The 13,992-nt window shown below is 40.2% G+C and overlaps 1 long non-coding RNA gene across 1 annotated transcript in view; it reads left to right on the top strand.

Moving 5' to 3' along the window:
• LOC107705841 (uncharacterized) overlaps nt 1–12,059 on the top strand; it is a 21,167-nt gene extending 9,108 nt beyond the window's left edge. Inside the window, exons 2-3 of the long non-coding RNA XR_001636106.1 lie at nt 4,566–4,574; nt 12,049–12,059. This is a non-coding gene — a long non-coding RNA (uncharacterized LOC107705841). The remainder of the gene's footprint in view (nt 1–4,565; nt 4,575–12,048) is intronic.
• Nucleotides 12,060–13,992: the final 1,933 nt, after the last annotated feature.

Genomic DNA, 13,992 nt, shown 5'->3' on the forward strand with positions numbered 1-13,992 from the left:
TTTTGACAAGAATGCATCTATTAATTCTAAATTATAGCACATCACCATCAGTCCCTATGCCTTAGTAAGATCAGAATGTGTTCTCAACTTAAACAAGTTCGGCCAAATAACCAATAAAATATATTTGGAAACATACTAATCTACCAATAACTGTATTAAGTACAGCCAGAGGAAACGAGTGGGATCTCAACACTCAAGCTGACACAATTATCACTCGGCCTTCCTCAGTCCCAGTGGATGCAGCAGCTGTTCACTGTCGCAGGTATATTTCTGGGTGTATGATTATACAGGCAAGCTCTGGATCGTGATCAACACTTCACTGTTTCCTGTTGGAGGTTATTTCTGACGCTTTATTTGGAGCAGACAGGGTTTAGTCATTTCCATTAGGATGTAGCGTAAAACAATTAAAACACCCCTTAAATATATATTATTCATGCATACACTCTAAAAAATGCTGGGTTGTTTCAACCCAACTTTGGGTCAAATATGGACTAACCCAACCGTTGGGTTAAATTTTTACATTACATTTTTAACCCAGCATTTTTTAGAGTGTACTGTAAAGAATGGCAGAAAATGTGAATACTAATAGCTGACCTCAATTCGATCAATCAACTTCTAATCAGTGCTTAATGTGACATTGACTACTTTTACATGGACATCAGTAATATAATTATTTGCCTTATTCTAAATAAGCCAATATTATGATTAACATGTTTACATGAATTGCTTTTAGAATATTCCTTTCATGTTTCCGTTTTACATGTTATAGTACATAGTTCGATTAATGGCACACGTCATTACGTCCCCACGTGACGCCATCCGACGTCCCCTCCGGAATTTCACGTATAAACATATAGTTCATCTTCGTGATGATGCCATGCACTGTTTTGGGTTTTTAATTTTTAATTTTATGAAAGCTTCAAGTGCAGTTAATTATTTGTACGTGCATACAGATGACGGCGGGTGTTGAAGCTCTTTTATTTGCCGTCAAACGGTTGAGCACTGCCGTGTGTGTATCCTGTCGCAAAATGCAGCGAAAAGTTCTACACGACGGTAATAATGTGATTAAGGTGTGTACATGTCTATCAGAGTATTGTCTTAATCGTATTAAAATCGGAGTATTGTTGTCCATGTAAACGTACTCATTGTTAAATCACTGATACGATTAACCAATTAGCATTTCTAATGCTTGATTATTTACAAATGAAGGCTAATTGTTTAGAAGAACTGCTGTGACACTCTTCATGTCTGTGAAAGCTGACAGCAGAGAGCCTTTTCTTATCCTCTGCTCACACAAAGAAAACCACGTTCACTCACTTGCAAAATCGGCATGCAGTTACATCTTAAAACAACTTGAAGATGACAGAGAGAAGCATTACCCATGTGTAGATTTTGTACATACATCAGAAAGGAACTGTTTTTTTTTGTTGTTGTTTTTTTTAAACTCAGGGAATACAAATTTCAATAATTAAAATAAAATGATAGTCAAAAATGTTCTTATAATATTGTACTAATCTGTCTTTCTTTCATTCTAATGCTGTTAATAGTCGAATAGCGTGTTAATTGTGTAACATGATGATGGTAACACTTTACAATAAGGTTCCATTTGTTAACTTTATATTTAATGCATTGATTAATATTTACTAACAATGAGCAATATTTTTTTACAGTATTAATTAATCTTTGTTATCATTATTTAATATTTATAGTTATTTAATAAAACAATACAACTGTCCCGCATTGCAACTTCATGCATTGTCCAGACGACTGCCTGTGTATCTTCTGCAAGGCAAGCCTTAACACCGCTACACAGGCAAGTTGTCTGGGTGTCACGATCTGTTCCCTGTCTGGAATACAATTCCCATAAGCCCCTTATCTGGAACTGATTACCGGTCTCACCTGTCATATATCAAGAGGACTATAAAGGATGCACTCTCACACACTCAGGCCCCAGGTCACTGAAACCGAACATTTTTGAAAACTCCTGCCAGGGTGAAGATTTTCAAAAACTCCGGTTGCAGTGTTATCGTGTTGACAGCGAAACCGGAGATTTTGACTTGCGACATCGGAGCATGTGCTATAATCTCTGCCTACTGGAAACTTTTTAAGGCTTCTGATTGGCCAAACATGGCTTTACGGTTGAGATTATATCGCCACCTGTTGGCTTGGCATGCTCTTGACAGTGCTTCATAGCATGCTTTTGCGTTTTCATGTGTACAGAGATTTTTTTTTAAAACAGAAGGAAAAACTCGTATACGTGTGGACATGGCCTCAGTTTGCTGAATATTGTGTTAAGCTGGGCGTACATGGTGCGATTTTTGCTTTTGTACGACCTCATATGCAATTTTTTCCCATGGGGAAAAATCACGTGGAAATCGTTGATGCTCGTATGGTCGTGGCTCGCATCGTGTGAGAAGTATTTACGACCCTAGCGCCTCACGAGCTCCCAATAATTTTTAAACATGTCAAAAAAGTTTGGGAGCTGTCGGCTTGAATTCATGAGGTGGGTGCGGTTGAATGAGCCGATTTGTAGATCTATCTGAGGATGACCAATCAGGAGCTGAGGAAGACGGCAGAAGAAGAAAGACGATGACAGCGCCACAGCGAATTTGGAGTATTGAAAAGGAAAACTCGCTGACATTTTAAAATTAACGTTCAAAAACAGTATACAAACAATAATACATTTATCAAAAAACAATGACAACAAAAAAAAAAGAAAAGAAAAACATTACAAACTGAAAAAAAACTATTTGAGACTTACATGTCATTAAAGATAGGAAAAGAGTTACAAACAGATAAAGTGTTAAAGCTTTTTTGTTCTTAGACAACTGGATCAATGAAAGGTATTGCTCAAATTCTTTCATGAAAACAAGAGAGGTCTCGCTGAACTTTGGCAGAAACAGCGAGCACTGTATAATGTCATGCAGTGCGTACCGTGAGTCGTCCGAGATTATATTTTACAGCGGCTCGCTCAAGTAAATGAGCTATAGTGTGTAACTAGGCTTTATAATTCACACACAAATGGGTGACCAAACGTCCCAGTTTCCCGGTGCTGAAAAAGAACCTGTTGGCCTAGCAAACAGTCACGTCTCATATCAATATTATGTCTTCAGTGTCACATTATCATCCAGAAATCAATCTAATATACTGATTTGCTGCTCAAAACCTAAACCCAAAAACGTCTCAGGTTACATATGTAACCATGGTTCCCTGAGTAGGGAACAAGACACTGCATCCTCTAGGGGTCGCTATGGGGAACGCCTCGACGTGACCCGTGTCTGAAGCATACATTCAAAACAACAACAACACGATGGCCGGCGACAGCCTATGACATCACTACCGGTGTGACCACAGTATAAAGAGGCTAAATCCGCTTCTTCATCTGAAGCTTGCGTCCGAAGCATGGCAAGGAAACTAGAGGACGCAGTGTCTCGTTCCCTACTCAGGGAACCATGGTATACCCATGCCACCATGCTGAGGGGAGTGCATGCCAAACCACAGACGAGCACTAAGTACCAACTCTACCAAAGCTTCAAGAAAGTTGCCCCTGGGACGGTTAGACGGCTGTCAGTGACGTTATCCCCTACGGCCAAAGGCCTAAGCTGCATACCCCATAAACTTACCTGTTAGGGCCAGAACTCCTGGGCCCGGGGTTGAGCTCAAAGGCTTGGAATCAGGAAGAGATTCCTTTAAGGGGATACGACCAAGCGCCTAGAATCGTAACTAGGTCTTGGCCTGTCACCCAGGGGGCTACCGCTTGCTCTGCATGAGCTTGCTGAAGTCACCTCCCGGAAACGTAGTGGTACTAAGAGGCTCACTACCTATTCGGAGGTCTCTAGAGTAGCTAGTTCGGCTGTCCCCTGCCGGTTCGCCGCTTCAGGGCACCGACCTAGCCGCTCTGATTACACCAGAGGTCAGTCTCAAGAGACTGATTCCCTTAGTAGATGCCAAATGTGTCTCAATGGGTCCTGCACACTGTAGAAAGTGGCTACCGAATCCAGTTTGGTTCTCCTCCGCCTCGTTTCAACGGGGTCATTCCCACTCTGGTGGGCCCCGAGCAGGCTCTGGGAATAGAACAAGAAGTAAACTCTCTCTTGTGGAAGGAGGTCATCGAGGTGGTCCCTCCTTTTAACTGAGAGTCTGGGTTCTACAGCCGGTACTTCATCGTTCCAAAGAAGGATGGAAGTTCCTGAGGTTTGCTTTTGGGGGCAAAAGCTTACCGGATTCTTCCGTTCGGCCTTGCACTCTCACCCCGCACTTTCACGAAGTGTGTGGATGCTGCTCTGGCTCCTCTGTGACTCCAGGGCATCTGCATACTCAACCACATCGACGATTGGTTGATATTTGCTCAATCTGAGCAGATGGCAGTTCGGCATCGAGATGTCGTTCTCGCTCACATGAAAGAGCTGGGGTTAAGACTTAATGCCAAGAAAAGTGTGCTTTCTCCAGTACAGAGAACCACTTATTTGGACGTGATGTGGGATTCGACCATGATGCAGTTACGTTTGTCTCCTGCTCGGTTCGAGTCGATCCTCACTGCTATCGCGAGAGTGAGAGAAGGCCAGTCACTCACTGTCAAGCAGAAAGTGTGATTTCTCCAGTACAGAGAACCACTGAGAACTGGGTTCTCTGTTATCTATTCGACCATGATGCAGGCATGTGTGTCTCCTGCTTGGTTCTAGTCGATCCTCACTGCAGTCGCGAGAGTGAGAGAAGGCCGGTCACTCACTGTCAGCAGTTCCAGAAACTGCTGGGTCTGATGGCAGCTGCATCCAACATGATACCTTTTGGCCTGCTGTACATGAGACCCCAACATTGGTGGCTCAAGATCAAGGGGTTCTCCCAGAGGGGAAACCCGCTACGCATGCTCAAGGTTCTGCGGCGATGCCTACGTGCCTTAGACATGTGGAGGAAACCTTGGTTCTTGTCTCAGGTCCTGGTGCTGGGAGCTCCTTGTCACCGTGTAACTCTAGCGACGGTCGCATCTCTCACCGGTTGCGGAGCGGTCATGAGTGGCCAATGCACTTTGCTGAATCAGGCTTTGATGAATGGAGGTTTGGTTACAGCCTGAATCCACCAAAGCCTGATATGTACCCTCCCCCCTCCTTAATACTCACAGGTATTTGGTACTGCCCGGCTTGATCGGGCCAGCCCACGGGGAGTCTGGGACCTGGATCAGTGTTCCTACCTCCATCATTGGACACTGGTCCTGAAAATTACCCGGGTCCCCGCATCTCCAGCAGGCCTTCCCACCGCGCCAGCGTCAGAAGAATGGCCAAGAGATTGGCGGAGAGAAGAGAAAGGTGGAGATGGAGCAGCAGCTCCAGCGCTCTCCGCCACGCCCCCTTGTGTCCCAGATATGTTCCCCTGGAAGAAACTTCTCCACTGTGGGGATCGAGGGGGCGCATTGCTACGTGATCTGGGAGCAGGAATAGGGCGAGAGAGAACAGGAAGAGAAGGAGAGGGGTTGGAGAGAGAAAGGTTAATGAAGGGCTCGCCGACCCCAGGGCACACCACCAGATGGTCTTCAGCCAGCTGGATGGCCTGCGTCAGCGACATCGGTCGGTGGCACTGGACCCACTCGGCCGTTCCATGTGGTAGCCGAGCGATGAACTGCTCCAGCACCACCAGATCGACCACTTCCTCGATGTTGGGTCGAATGGGCCATTCCCCCATTAGAGTTTAAATGCTGATCCCATTGCATCTTTTTCATTATCAACATGGATATTAAAATCACCAAAAATTAAGATTTTATCTGCAACCAGCACTAACTCAGATAGAAAATCAGCAAATTCTTTGATAAAGTATGTATGGTGCTCTGCTGTTCCATCATATTTGCGCTCATACAGTATATTTTCACTGATGATCTTGCAACCTGTTAGCTGCGATATCATCTTTGTCTCAAGTAATAATATCATCTTTGTCTCAAGTAATAATATCATTACGCATCCCTAAGGCCCGAACAACTTGTTTGACATTTGATGAAACATTGAGTCACACCTTTTCATTCTGAATCATTATGATGTCACACTGTATGACAACACGAAATGAGCCAAACAAATGCATAAAACAGAGCGGCAAACTAGGCCAACTATTTCAACAAGGCACATCAACGGCTGTCCTCAGAGTCCTGTAGTTTCTCTCATCTTTTGCCAGAGCCGCAACCAGGGAGAACGTCAGCAAGCGAGAGAGACAGAGCTGTAAGACTGCAGTGAACATCCAGATCAATTTGAAATGTAATCATAAAGTTTTATTCTTCCGGGAACTTACACAGCATTGAAGCTGGCATTACATTTTAATGACTAGCAAAGCATAATCCGACACAGTACTTTGAAAGAGCTTACGGTCCAGTTTACAGCATCCAGGAGCCAAAGCTGACATCTTGTGAATAAAGTTATCTGTAGCCACTTCTAGAAATGCCATAGGAATATTTCTGCATTAATCTCTATTTACCATGGAGGTCTCACTTAATCACAAATGCTTCCTCCACGCTGCACTTTCGGACTGCCAAGATTGCAATTCACTTCAAATTTAGCGGCACACTCAAAAGCTTGTATTACTACTTTAAATTGTATGGTGCTCTGCTGGCCTGTATACAGTAGCCAGTACAAATGGCACAGGGGATTTATCATTAACATTTATTTCTCTAGAGAATGTTATATGAAACAACATTACTTCAAACAAATTATACTTGAAACCAAAGCTCTGAGAAATACTGAAAATATTTATATAAATTGTAGCAACACCTCCCTCTTTACCTTTTGGATGTGGCTCTTATTACTCCTTTAAATTATGGATTTTTTTTACTCAGCCACATTTAACTGCTGGTACGCTTTTTAAGCGCAAAGAGCATGGCCGGGGTGGAATGGTCATGCCTGAGCAGCATCGCAGCATGAATAAATGAAGCCAGGCCGTGTTTGACAGGTGTGCTGAGACTTCATGAGACTTTGTCGCTTACTTATGTTCCAAACCCATTTCTTTCCTCTGTGAAACACAAAAGGAGATGCTTAGCATAATGTTCACGCTGCTCTTTTCCATGCAGTGTTTATCTCCAGAAAGGGGCCATGAAAGGAGTTCACATAACTCATGTGCAGATCATTTTCCCATGTTCTAGTCCTCATTTGCACATACACACATTGAAACTTGACACATCATGTTTGGTTACGTGACAGATGTAAACCAAAAACCTGGCTTGCACTGTGACAATGACACATGCCAAGTTCTTTAAATGTGACACATGGTGATGACAGATTTTTTTTTTATCATATCATATTGTATTGTAGTACAATAATCACATTATACTAACTACAATATACGTTTAAAAGTAGTATTTATAAAATGCAATGCTTCTTAACAAATTTTGCACTGAGACTCAGAATGTATATGATAAACCATGTACTGCAGTATGGGTATTACTTGCCTTTATATTTTGTTGCCTTTTTTTTTTAAATGAAGGCATGTTTTATATACTATTATCATTTTATTACTATTTTGAACATTTTTATTTAGTTTTTTGTTATTCACTTTTTTTCACTTTTTATTTTGCTTGTTTGTTTGTTTTAAATAGTACTATTTAAATTTAATTCATTTTTATCTATCTATGAACAAGTATATGATTAGTTTTATTATTTGCATTTAGGATTATTTTCCTCTGCTGTCCACAATCGATCAGGGGTGCATTTTCCAAAAGCATTGTTAGCTAACTATGGTCGCAAGTTTCATTGAACTCTATTGGTAATGATGGAACTTGCGACCATAGTTGCTTTGGGAAAACACACCCCAGATCACCCTGAAAACAACCAGCTGAGAAGTATATATAATGTACTATTAAATTATTGGCAGTTGTAATATTCATTTTCTTGGCTTAATTTAGTTTTTGCACTTATTAGTCATATCACACTGCTGCAATATTGTATTATTATTATTTTATTTATTTTTTTACTTGCTGGAGTAGTATGTCTGAATAATATGTCCTGATGGGAGGTTGAATGCAGCATTAACCGATGTGCATTTGAGTGGTTTTGTCTGATTAAAAGTACTTATTGATAAGACAAACACTGTGAATCGCTGAGCATTGAAATAAACTGATTTCTTGTCTTTAGTCAATCATTTGCAAAACCCTTTACAGCAGGGATCCTCAAATATGGCCCACGAGATCCACTTTCCTGCAGAGTTTAGCTTTAACCCTAATCAAACACACCTGAGCATACTAACCAATGTCTTCTGGATCATTAGAAAATCACAGGTAGGTGAGTTTGATCAGGGTTGGAGCTAAACTCTGCAGCGCATTGGCCCAGGACAATATTTGAGGAACCCTGCTTTACAGTCTCTGAAGCTTCTTTTTCAACAATGTGTCAAGGATATTCGAGTCACTTAATGCTTCAAATTAATAGCCAAGGGTTGCTGACACAGCCAGAGACTCTCAGGCAGTCTGATCTATTCACGGACACTGAAACTGCTTACGTTCAAAACAGATAATTAATGACTCTCCTTCATAGGCTTACAATCACATTCCATTCCCCCATTAACCCTTTTAATGCATGATTTATTCAATGAAAAACAAACAAACAAACAAAAAATGTAATGTTTGTTTATTATTGAAGCCTGTTTCCACCAGTGAATAAAAAATAAAAGGTAATTGCGACTTTTATCTCACAATTCGTACTTTTATCTCAGAATTGTGTGATTTAAACTTGCAATTGCAAGTTATAAAATCAGAATTGCATGATATAAACTCGCAATTCTGAGGAAAAAAAAGTCAGAATTTTGAGATATAAACACCCGATTGTAAGAAAATAGTATTTTTTTTCCTCAGAAGTGGGTTTTATAACTTTCAATTGGAAGTTAAAATCTCACAAAAAGTCAGAATTGCAATATATAAATTAACAATTGTGAGAAAAAAAAACTGCCTTTATAATTCGCAAATGAGTTTAATCATTCCTAATCTGGCATTTAAACTCATCTGCAGCATACGTTATTGTTAAGAGACATAAAGAGAATTGCAAAATTTGCAACATTTCCTCAAAAAATAAGAAAAAAGCAACACATACAATTGACAGTTGAAATGTTCTGGTTTAGCGCTTGTTCTTGCTCCCCATGTGTTGATTGAATAACAAAAAAAATGACTTCATGTTTTTTTGAGTTTGAAGCTCTATTCTGCAGAAAGTACCAACTAATGGTCAGAATCGATATTTAATCAATAAACATGCGGTGTTAATGATACTGTTCAGGCTGAGCATTGAAAATCCTCTTGATCACATGAGAAATTGCTGCAGCTCTATGGTGCCTTTGATTACAGGCTAATGTGCTGCTGATAGCTGTAAACAACAGGTGAAAGAGGCTCAATCCACTGGTGTCCGGGGGCACACATCCTGAGCTTGTAAGATATCGTCTTCATTCTGGCACAGCATTAATTGTCTCAATGTTGCTTTTCTGATAACTTTCAGCCATTTCATATCATTAAGTAAATGAATCAATTTAAATGGGCAAAATGATTATTTGTAATTATTTTCAAATCATTAATTTTCTTGTGGCTATGTTCCAGTTTTATTTTAATTAAGATCATATTTAGAAAGAAGCATATTTTGAAAGAAAATGGCAAAGAAAGGCCACATGCTAATGCAATATGCCAATCACAAGCTGTGATTCATATATGAGTAATTGAAGGTCTGGAATAGCAGCTATATATTATGCAGGTGATTCATATTTCATGCATGAATAACATGATGAATTAAAGTTACTGTTTTTATTCAAGGGGCAAAATTATGTTGTCCTAACTTTCTTTAAACAGCATCTGTTGTCAGGCAACTGCTAATGACAACATGCTACAAGTCAATATCCATCTGGATCAGTAGATACTGGTGCAGGTCCTTCAAATGATTTATGAAACAAAACACCACAAACACTTGAACAGTTACTACTGTCCCAAAAATATATAAATAAACCGATAAGCGAGAAAATAAAACTGTGCAGTGCAGAAGATATTTTCACATTGACTTTTTAATCTCACCAGGAAGTGTGTATATTTTGTAATGTATTTTTAATACAAGCCTGATTGGAAATCTAAATGAGGCATTGAGTATCTTTCTAATTAAATCTGATACACATCTTTTAGCTTGTTTTTAATTAGGATTTATCTCAGTAATGAAACTGCATGTTGACGTGTGTCTATTGTCAACTCAACTGACCCATAGGAAAACTAATGACCCAAAATAACTCACGTCAGCTGTGTCACATGTTCATCAGGCAATCACATGCTGAATACAATTATATATACTTTAAAATAATAGGCTTAAATGTAATGTTTTCAGACACTTGAGTGCATGTTATTTACAAATAAAAGAAAATGTATTATATTATAAATGTATATTGAATGGAATTGTTTTTTTTTAGAATTAAAATACATCTTTACATGTAATTTCATAATTACTTATATTGTCTTTGAAATATGGTTAAAGAATCGCTGAATGTACTGACAAGCATTTATAGTTGTCACGGTGCTACTGTGTTGGAGCGAGGAACGAGGGGACCAGGAGTACATCAATAACGAGGTTTTAATTATAACCAGGGAACCAGGAAAACACACATAGCAGAGAAGGTAGACACATACAGACATTCACAAAACACGGAACAGAGTCTGACATTACTGGGGGGTGGGCGCCCTGGAGGCTGGTGCCAGACTGGGACACGGGGAATACCTCCAGGGCAGATCAGACAGTCCAGGGTGCCATGGCGGCACAGGGAGCTCAGGAGCCATGGCGGAGCAGGCAGACTTGGAAGCCATGGCGGAGCAGAGAGTTCAGGAGGCCATGGTGGAGCAGACAGTTCAGGAGGCCATGGCGGAGCAAACAGTTCAGGAGGCCATGGCGGGACAGGGAACTCAAGGAGCCTGGCCTCGGCACTCGGCCCGGCCTCCACGGACGGACCCCTACAACCCCCGCGTTAGCATTTGTTAGCGGTTAGCTTGTCATTTGTGTTTCCATTCGCGTATATTGCTGTTTTCTTTTTTTCTCTCACTCCGTTTCTTTACTCTCTCGCTCCGTTTTTTCACGAGTTCATCAAACAACAGTGGTAAGTCAGAATCATTCTTCAGTCACGGTGAGTAATGGCTTCTTCTCCTGCTATTGTTTTTTGCACCGCTTGCCACATGTATAGTTTAGCTCTCTCTGTCGTCGACGAGGAATTCACATGTGATAAATGCAGGGAAATTGGTTAGTTTGACAGAGAAGATTTCAGAATTAGAGACACACATCCAAACTTTATTTGAGGATAGTAAGAATGTGAGGGCTCTAGATACGACTTTGGATGCGACTAGCTCAGGGAGCCCTGTTCATGGTTCGGTTCCGGTTACAATGCCTCCGCAGCAGGGCGACTGGGTGACTGTGAGGCGGCATAGTGGCGGGGCAAAACACCGCTCTTCGGTTCCGATCAAAACATCAAACAGGTTCTCCCCACTCAGTGACGCACCTGCTGAAAAACCTGATCAAAGTGCTCTAGATATTGGCGATTCTATTGTACGGAACGTGAAAATAGAGACACCAGCCACCATAGTCCAATGTTTACCAGGAGCCAGAGCGCCTGATATCTTGGCAAATTTAAAAGTGCTGGCTAATGCTAAACGTAAATTCAGTTGGATTGTTATTCACGCTGGCGCTAATGATGTTCGACTTCGCCAGTCGGAGATCACTAAAAATAACATTAAAGAGGTGTGTGAACTTGCAAGTACGATGTCAGACACTGTAATAGGCTCTGGTCCCCTCCCTACCGTGGTGATGAGATACATAGCAGACTGTTGTCACTCAATGGCTGGATTTCTAAGTGATGCCTGCAGAGTAACATGTTTCCTAGACAATTGGACGAGTTTTTGGGGCAGACCTGACCTGTTGAAAAGAGATGGTCTTCATCCCTCCTGGGCTGGTGCCACACTTCTCTCTAAAAATATGGTACATAGTCTTAGAGTTTGTACTTGACTAACTGGGGCCCAGGTCAGGCAGCAGACAGACTGGCTAAACCGACCATCTGCTAGCTGCCTCGTGTCACAGAAATCAGTTAATTCTCAGCACATATAAACTCTTTCACCTAGATATCACACTATAGAGACTGTGTCTGTTAACCGAACTAGAAAATACAAAAAACGTCCAAACCAATTTAAGAGTAAACAAATAAAAAACAGATGCAATATGGATAAACAAATGATAAAGCTTGGCTTATTGAATATCAGGTCCCTTTCTACGAAAGCACTTTTTGTAAATGATATGATCACTGATAATAACCTAGATGTGCTCTGTTTGACAGAAACCTGGCTAAAACCTGATGATTACATTATTTTAAATGAGTCTACCCCCCAAGATTACTGTTATAAACATGAGCCGCGTCCAAAAGGTAAAGGGGGAGGTGTTGCTTCAATTTATAACAATGTTTTCAGTATTTCTCAGAAGGCGGGCTTCAAGTATAACTCGTTTGAAGTAATGGTACTTCATATAACATTGTCCAGAGAAACAAGTGTTAATGATAAATCCCCTGTGTCGTTTGTACTGGCTATTGTATAAAAGCCACCAGGGCACCATACAGACTTTATTAAAGAATGTGCTGATTTTATATCCGAGTTAGTGCTGGCTGCAGATAAAGTTTTAATTGTTGGTGATTTTAATATCCATGTTGATAATGAAAAAGATGCATTGGGATCAGCATTCATAGACATTCTGAACTCTATTGGGGTTAGACAACATGTCTCAGGACCTACTCATTGTCGAAATCATACTCTAGATTTAATACTGTCACATGGAATTGATGTTGATGGTGTTGAAATTATGCAGCCAAGCGATGATATCTCAGATCATTATTTAGTCTTGTGCAAACTTCATATAGCTAAAACTGTAAATTCTAATCCTTGTTACAAGTATGGTAGAACCATCACTTCTACCACAAAAGACTGCTTTGTAAGTAATCTTCCTGATTTATCCCAATTCCCTAGCATTTCCAAAACCTCAGAACAACTTGATGATGTAACAGAAACTATGGACTCTCTCTTTTCTAGCATTTTAAATACAGTTGCTCCTTTACGCTTAAGGAAGATTAAGGAAAACAGTTCACTAAAGAGAGCAGCCCGGAAAATGGAGCGCAGCTGGAGGAAAACAGTATAACTCGTTTGAAGTAATGGTGCTTCATATAACATTAGCCAGAGAAGCAAGTGTTAATGATAAATTCCCTGTGGTGTTTGTACTGGCTACTGTATACAGGCCACCAGGGCACCATACAGACTTTATTAAAGAATTTGCTGATTTTATATCCGAGTTAGTGCTGGCTGCAGATAAAGTTTTAATTGTTGGTGATTTTAACATACGTGTTAATAATGAAAAAATGCATTAGGATCAGCATTCATAGACATTCTGAACTCTATTGGGGTTAGACAACACGTGCCAGGACCTACTCATTGTCGAAAATTATACTCTAGATTTAATACTGTCACATGGAATTGATGTCGATGGTGTCAATATATTAAGATAACCTATGTTTTTTAAATTACTAAAATAGCCTATAGACAATATTGAGCAATAATAATTCACCACATTGCATAGGATGATGTGACGACAAAATAAAGTGCGCAGCTTCACATAATTAATTATTAATTTGTTTAGTTATATCATTTATAATTTGAATTATACAAGAACAACAACAATAAACTTTGGGTAAAAAAAAAAAAGATTTTATTCATTAGCCTACATCAGATCTGATTTTTTTTTTCTTCAGGAAACAGGCAGACTAGAATAAATAGCAACACAGAAGCGAACAATAAACGATAGAAATGGCAAAACAAAAATTTAATAATTAATCAAAATTTTGAACAATTATGAGTAACATTAGGATAAAACGTCTAAATATGATATGATCGCTGTCAGATGCTGAGCCGACAGGATGCTTTACTTATCTCCCCACCATCAGACTCTCCATCCCTCATGGCATTTAGTGCTTCTTATACCTCTTCAGCATTCA

This window comes from Sinocyclocheilus rhinocerous, unplaced genomic scaffold (genome assembly GCF_001515625.1).
Source record: "Sinocyclocheilus rhinocerous isolate Xijiao unplaced genomic scaffold, SAMN03320098_v1.1 scaffold2851, whole genome shotgun sequence".
Lineage (NCBI taxonomy): Eukaryota > Metazoa > Chordata > Actinopteri > Cypriniformes > Cyprinidae > Sinocyclocheilus > Sinocyclocheilus rhinocerous.